Below are 8,251 nucleotides of genomic sequence, written 5' to 3'. Positions count from 1 at the left end.
AAAACAACATTTGAATATACATTGTACAAGACTTAATATCGATGTTTCAATTCGGTGTACATTGTAAGATTTGAACTAAGGACCATGCATAGGGTAATTATTTTGAATTCATGCCATACTAAGTTTCGAAAAGTTGACATTGACTCAATTTGTTGTGCTTTTTTGTAGGTCATATGTTTAAATCCATCCAAAAGTTTTCTCACTACCACGGTGTTCATCATATACATATGCATTTTTATTAAAAAAGTAGTGTGGATACAGTGAAATGCGAAATCCACGTTAGAATTGGAGATCGCTACGTGACACACACTCTAATTCAAATTACTAATTATGTGACACACACTCTAATCCATGTTAGCGTGGATACTGTTTCGATTTTTTTCAAATAACTCCTCATTAATTAATTAATAGTACTCCCTCTGTTCACTTTTATAAGACCTTGAAGACATTTCAGACAATGTGCAAAACAGTTCATTTTAAGTTGTCTGAAACGACTTACAAAAGTGAACGGAGGAAGCACCTCGTTTTGAATGACTAATTATTGCAAGGAAAACATGGGCATGGTAATACATATAGATTCATTTGCAAATGAAAGAAGATTCGTTTGCATTCTCAAATGTAGGCACACTAGGGAGACCAGGGTCGTGTCGGGGTGGACGCTGCTTCGGTGCCTTAAAGGCACCTGCCTTTGGGTCACTGACATGTGGGCCAACCACCTGTTGGGCCCACATGTCATAGTCCTATCAGGGTGGTTGCATGTGTCGGACGGACGCGTAGCACCCAGCCACCCACCCCCTCCCTTGTCCCTTCCTCCCCCACTCCCTCCCCCCCCAAAAAAAGGACGACGACAAAATAAGTTCGCGCTTCCACGTTTCGGATTGAAATATCTGGCGGCCCCAATTCCAGCCTTGCAAAATCTCTCTTCTCCACCGTCCCCTTCCGCGCCCAGATTGCTCAAATCCCTAATTCGCCGCCAACCCAAGAAGTTCGAATCGCCCCTCGTCTCATCTCTTTCCCCACCTCTGTGCCGGACGACGATGACGAAGACGATGGTCGTGCTTCACCACCGCACTAGAGCTACCTCATCTACGCCCTCGTCCACTGCACCGGGTGGTCCACCGACAACGTCGGCCGCCGCAACCGACGTGGCTCACAGACACCGACTTCCACCGCATCAGGTGCGCTTCACCGATGCCGTCTCCCAGCTCACCAGGGCTACTTCACCGAGCACATCGTCGCACCTCCGCCCCCCGAGGCCATTGGGGCTTCACCAACGGTCTCGTCCACCGCATTGTAGAGCTCCACTGCCACTCAAGATCTGCATCCGTGTGCGGCCAGCCAGCGCATCACCCTCAACGGCTTTGAAGTGACCCGCACTCTAGCTTGGCGAGCATGCCCAAACACCATCCCGAACTAGGTATCCACACATCACTCCCTTGTGCACTGTTCCGATGATGTTTGGATATCCTTTCACTGCTCTCTTAGGTTACACGCCTATGCAACTCTGACTTTAACTCTTATTTCTTCCGGAGATATCATCTGCAACAAGCAAATCCATTTTTTAGCGAAGCATGACGACGCTACGGGATCTGGTACACATCCCGCACACCCGTATAACCTTGTAAGTATCTGTCCTCCAGTACAACATCAAGGGCGATTCCTCTTATTTGATCAACCATTCGCCATGTCAAAAATGCAGAGGGGGATGCAAGGAGCACAAGGCCTGCACATCCAAGCAAGTGGTAACATGGACTTGTATATGGAACATCCCGAGCGCAAGCAGAGCTGCAGTGAGCCTGTACAACGAGCTAGCGTAAGTCCCTGCATTTCATTTAATTCATAGTGGCATTCATGTATGATTTGTGTGCAGTGGCGGATCCATGAATTCAAGTTACCAGGGGTGAACATTTAACTTAAAAAATATGAAGGCACTTGCATTCCGGAAATCAACATAACTTGAGAAATGTGAAGCTACATGCACTTTGAAAACCAGCTAATGATCCAAAGTAGTTCAGATTATAAACACTAAATGATGCAAGCACAAAAAAACACAAAATGCAACATGGTGTACAAGGACTACAAACATGGTCTGTACCTGCTTGAATTATTCATTCTCTGGCTGAAAATATCGAAGTATAATTGTACCTATAACCAGTGCCCAAACTGCATATCAATATATCTATCCTGCACAAGTATGCCAATAGTTTCAAACAACAGATTAGAAAAGTATTTATGCTATGTTGTCATGATACGGGGACTTTCCGGTAGATGGCCTCGACGTTTCCTCAAGCTATGAAAATGCACTATTATTTGCTTGTCATCAATTCCTGCAAATCTCTGTCTCTCTCAACATAGTAGATCATCATTAGACACTAAATCCTTCAATGAGCTTGCAAAATGCTTGCATTAGATCTCTCATTAGACACTATATGTTCATCACCAGGAGCTTGTAAAATGTTTGCATCAAATCCTTCATTAGTAGTCTATTCATTAGACACTTCAGGCTCAAGAACAACATGAGCTTGTATGTTTGCATCGGAAACTTTATTAGATACATCAGATTCAGTCAGTTCAGTCTTGATAGGGGGAGTTATAAAATAAGTAGAAATTGGTTTCATTTTCTCATAGATTCCCTACATACAAGAAGTTTTGCAACACCGTCAGGTTTAACTATTGGCCAGAAATTGGAGAGTTGAATTAGATATAATCAGGGATGTGATGTACCTGCTCGTTGCGCATGCTACTCTTGCAAGTTGTGATTGTCCGTTTGCGCAAGCTCGATGCCATGCCCGTGCTGCCATCGCTGCCTCCAACACAGGCTACACCCAGGGTTGGATCTTCATCTTCTTGTCCTTACGTTCGCTCGAAGCCCGGCGACCGCCCTCCAACGAGGGCATGAGGAAGTGCTGTGTCGGTCTGTCCAGCGGCGTCTAGGTTAGGAGCGAACCAGACTGGAGGCTGGAGCGAATGAATTGGGATTTTTCCTACTGTCGATCGATATGGGAGGCGCTCGTTTGGGCCGCGAGCCTGCTATAGGGCATGCCTTGCACTTTTATTATTGACCCATCCAAATTGAAATATTTTTCTTCATTTTTTACATTGCCTGCTCGTGCGTTGTGATGAACAAAACTAGCCTGGGTCAACCTGGACGACTCAAACTAGGTGCACACTTTCCAGCCACCTGAGGCGGCCGCCCATACCGGCCCCTATGGTGGCGTCGCCCCTTTTGCGTGTATGATTGGGTAGTGAAAAATATTCTAGTGGCGCTTTTGATTTACCCCCAGAATGGTTGAATTGCTTGTTTCTATGAACTGAGTTCGCCAATAATGTGAAGGATGCCAGTCTTTTCATCCTATTGTAGATTGCTTAGATCTCGATATGCCAAAAGTAATCACATGAAATATACAGTAAAAGCCTGTGTGATGTGTGTGGCTACAACTAGTCTGACTACACGTCCTCATATAACATATCAAGGATGCACCATCTTACCAGATTAACCATTCGACTTACCAATGCAGTGTGGGAAGAAAGAAGTATTCGGACTGCGTATCCAAGCAATTGATGCCATGGACTCCTTCATACAACCTTGTAAGCGAAAAAGAAGTTGCAGTGTGCCTGTACAAAGACCTAGCGTAAGTTCAGTTACCTGCTTCTCGGAATTTTAGTTAGCCACTTATTGCAAAATTGTTCAATTATGTTGCTTGGCTTAATTTAGTTTGCTACTGATTACATAATGCCACAGCCTGTTAATCCTATTGTAGACTGCGCCTATCTATGTGTTTGATACTTACTATTAAGAATTACCTGATTGCCTTAACTTAAATATCTACTTGTTTGTTTAACTGCTTTGCTGCTGCAACAGTGGGTTACAATGATGTTAATAACTACTTTTCAGCATCCAATTGAAACTCTTTAATTCCTTGTTTGTTTAACTAGTTTGCTGTTATAACTCCCATTTGAGATGTTTAGCTAACTTCAACTTTTCTGAATCCAATCAGAACTTTAATGGCAAAAGAGGTTAGCCCAAGATCAAAGAGAGAGGTCCCCATGGACGTTGCATCATCCCACAGCAGTGGCACCGGCCCAATCGTGCATTATGAATTGCCAAATGCTGATGCTCTAGAGGCTAAACTAGTGGTAGAAAGAGATTCTGCTTCTGCACTTAGAGATGAAGTTGACATGTTGAGGAAGCAAACAACACAATCACAAGCAGTACTCAAGACAACCATTAAATATTTGGTGGATTTCAAAACGAAGCAAGCCGAGACTGACCACATTGTTAAGGTCCTGAAGGAAAAAAGGAAATTAAATTCCCACTTGGTAAATAATAGGTGAAATGTTCTTTCCATCGTTGAATAACCTTTGTGTTGTTTGTTCATATAACCAATCAAACCATTTTTTTTAGAGATTATGTAATAATTGTTTTTTGTTTTTTGTTTATTGGTTTGTAATTTTATTTGAGGACAAGTTTGTATTAATTGATAAGACTCGGAGACATTTCATTTGGATTGTTGTGCCAGACCTACAAATATGCCAATCGGGCTGAATGTGCATTCAACAATAATAGTAGTATAGATGGACCATAAGTGGCACGCATCAGAAAGGGCCAAGATGCTGGCTAAAAAAAGGATGTTGTTGTAGCAAAAAAAAAAATACAGCGGCCTGGCTTATGTATGTTAGTTGATATTATTGATCCATATACTCTATAAGTGTTTATATGTCTATTAGTTCTATACATTCTTGGTTGATTGACTCGGTATTTGAATCTTGATACACCGCTTGTGTACATATCTAAATGGGAGTACACATTATGTTGCGTGTGACATTTGAGTTGGACATGAAGTGTTCCACCTTAAACTGGATTCTAGCTTCTGAATTTGAGTATCGGCATTTGTAAACCATATTCATATATGACAGTGGAATACATCTTTGTCGTCCTTTTGAAGATATATAAAAACACATAGAATGATTTATAAAGATTCATATAGGAATACAAAATGGATTCAAATTTAGTTGCCAGGGTAAACGTGGATGCTTATTGTCCCAAAATTCGAAAGAAGCGGCAAATTGTCCACTCCCACGTCGGCTGCCCGAAGCCAAGTGTTTGGGAGATGGAAATTACTGTCTACCCATCGGCCCGATTTCCACTGCTCTAAATGGGGGTAGGTTAGTAACTTTAATTAGACGTGACACGATTGCCTCCGAGCCCATTCCGACATGGTGGGCATCAAACATGGGCGGCAAAACACATTTGATTCAAGCTCGTCCGAAAGACCTCTGTTTCTCCCTCCATTCCCCATTCATACATGGTGGGCGGCAAAACAAACTCGACTCGGCCGAAATCGATGTAGGCAAATATTTTCAATAGGGGCAACTTCACTCAAATATGACACAACTGCCCTACCTGCCAGCCTAGTTCATACACCGTGGGTGTCAACCATGGGTGCCAACCACCCTCTCCTCGCCCGAAATTGCTTTGGGAAAATATTGGCGAGATGCGAGATTACCGTCCTATCCCCAACCGACGAGACGTCCAAATTTTAAATGGGGGCTAAGTTCATAACTTCCCCATATTTCAGACAGGCGCGTCCCAGAAACATGGTTCCTTATACCTCTCCCTCCATTTTCCCATTCATACACCATCCGCGCTAGAACATCCCATCCCCACACCAGCCTCCGTCCGCCACCCCATCCATCACCGCCGTCCTCCACCACATCCATCACCACCGTCCTCCACCATGTCGGAGCGCCTACCAAGACCGCGTCGTCCACTGCCAGAGATGGACCTTTTCTCATCCATGGCGACGGACCAATAGCCTTGCATCGCTTCCTCTCGCTTCATCGGTGTCGTAGTCCTTTTTGCCGGGGCTGCTCACACGACCTTCTCTTCCACCGCAACGGGACATATCCCCCGATGCACCCGTCTATCGTTGCAGATCTGCTTCAACGCCACCGACAACCATCGCCCCCCCGATGCCTACACGGTGCCACACGAGAGGTGGTACTTCATATCTCCTCAAGTTTTTGATCTCAACCAGAAAATAGATCTTAACTTGGTTACTCTACATTCTTTTCAGCTCTTAGAATTTAGTTCTTAGTTCGAAGCAAACAATGGATGCTAAATATCATTTCTCTGGTTTGCAGCTTCAAATCTGCCATGGCACAATCATAGTACGGTTTAATTGATCATGCTTAGGGTTTAATTGATCATGTTGGTTCCGTGGTGGTTTCTTTAATAGAAATCGGCAGGGAAACCCTCTTTTGCTAAAAAAAATATGCTTAGAGTTTCCCCCTTTTATGATCACTATACGATCAGAATACGTGCTTCGTGTCATAATAACACTGCTCCACCCATCAAGCTAAACAAGCTTAGTTGTTCAAATATGAATATGATATTATTAAAACAGAGTTGTTTGATTGGTCAGCTAAATGTTCCTAAATTAGTTTCGAAAATGCATGTTCGCCGCTCAGGTGTGTATCTCTACAGGGTGCCCACGGTGGGCCGGCCCACCCTGGGATTTTGGGTCGTCCCAGGCCCCGATTCCCTGCTGTTTTGATGCGCGCTTCCGATCTCTACTCACCCCCAGCCGCTTGCCCCGCCAGCGACTTGCCGTCCCCGGACGACATGACTCTGGGAGGAGACGTTGGACTAACAGGAAGCCAGGAGCCGCTCGCCCAACAGCATCACCTCTGCCCGGGCGCGCCGCCGTGCCTACCTTCCCAGTCCGTTCAGGGCTCAGGCGTGCAACACCCACCAAGCCAACCCAATTTGTCCTGAGATACGTCCTCGACACTCAACAGCCACTCCTCATCACCCATTTTCTAATTGATTCATTGATCATTAGGCAGGACTGTCATTAGGGTTTGTTGTGTGCTCAGTGCTACCTACACTTAATGGTTCAGATGTATTTCGGTAATCTTTAGTACCTCTAAAGTTCACAGGGTTTCCAAAATTTCGGCCCTCGGAACAGGCACTAGTCATTTTGGATTGTTGGTCGTAGTGACATTGACCCAGATTACTACTGCAAGCCAGGTTTGTTGACAATTTTACTTGTCTTTCTTACTCATTCGATATAATATCCAATTATTCACGTCAATTAGTTGCAAACAATAAGTTCTAGACAAACTTCTTCATTCAGATTTTGGACGTTCTCTTACTGCAGTTACAGTTCTGCATACTTGTCCTAGTAAGCTCACAAGTAAATGATTGATTCACTACATCTATGCTTGCCTTGTCATATTTGTTGTCAATATTCTTTTAGGGTGGACCACCTTGTTTCTAAGTACTGGAACCGTAGACATGAGTGTATAGTATTTCTCTATGTGATCTCTTCCATCATGTGTGGGCAACAAACACTGCATTGTATAGAAAGAAAGTGTCATTTCCAGCTTTTACATAGGTTCCAATCTTTTACATGGAATACAATCTACCTACTTGCTTTGTGTCACCCTACCAACACTCCACCCTTGAAGCTAAACATTATGCCACTCATAATTGCTTAGTTTATTTGTTCAAATACGAATTTCATATGATTCTAATGTTCCTACTTCAGTTTTGAAATGTGTGCCTGCCTGTTATAGAGACATAAGGGGTTTGTATTTCTGTGTGTGGTCTGGTCAGCACGGTTGGGGAGGTGAACTTTGCATATGTATGGGTTTATAGGGAGACACTCTTTGAGTTGAATCCGCAATGCATTCCATACATAATCTGACTACTTTTTATGTTTTCATGAATCTCAAATTCTGAACAGCATCATAATGATTATGAGCTTGCACGCATGAAAAGAATAAAGCAGAACAATGCCATGGCTGTCAAACTTGGCATTAAGGGACTAAAATCAAGTCTGGATGCAATGCAATGCAAATGCTCTCCACCTACAGATTCATGCTCAGAATATGATCCTAACAATGATTCTGAGCTAGAGGGAGACCTAAGTCAATGTAGCTCCCTAGTGGAGGAGTCAGAGGAAGATGCCCTATCTTATTCACCCATCAAGGTACTTGCTCTAACTTTCCAAGGTTACATTGCTCGCACATATCTTGCAACTGATGCTTTGCATTGCTTCTACTTTGTTGAACTGCCATTAGCTTAGTTTACACATCGTGTATGTGAATACGCCCTGCCTATCCATTTTTCAGTACATATTCCATCTGTCATCATACCATATTTATCCATTCTAATGTTGTTCTTGTGTATCATACGTTCAAAAGGAAGAGGGAGATTGCTGATCATGGAGGAGCACAAGCAAAG

This window comes from Triticum dicoccoides, chromosome 4B (genome assembly GCF_002162155.2).
Source record: "Triticum dicoccoides isolate Atlit2015 ecotype Zavitan chromosome 4B, WEW_v2.0, whole genome shotgun sequence".
In the NCBI taxonomy this organism is placed as follows: Eukaryota; Viridiplantae; Streptophyta; class Magnoliopsida; order Poales; family Poaceae; genus Triticum; species Triticum dicoccoides.
This window is presented reverse-complemented; position numbering follows the sequence as displayed.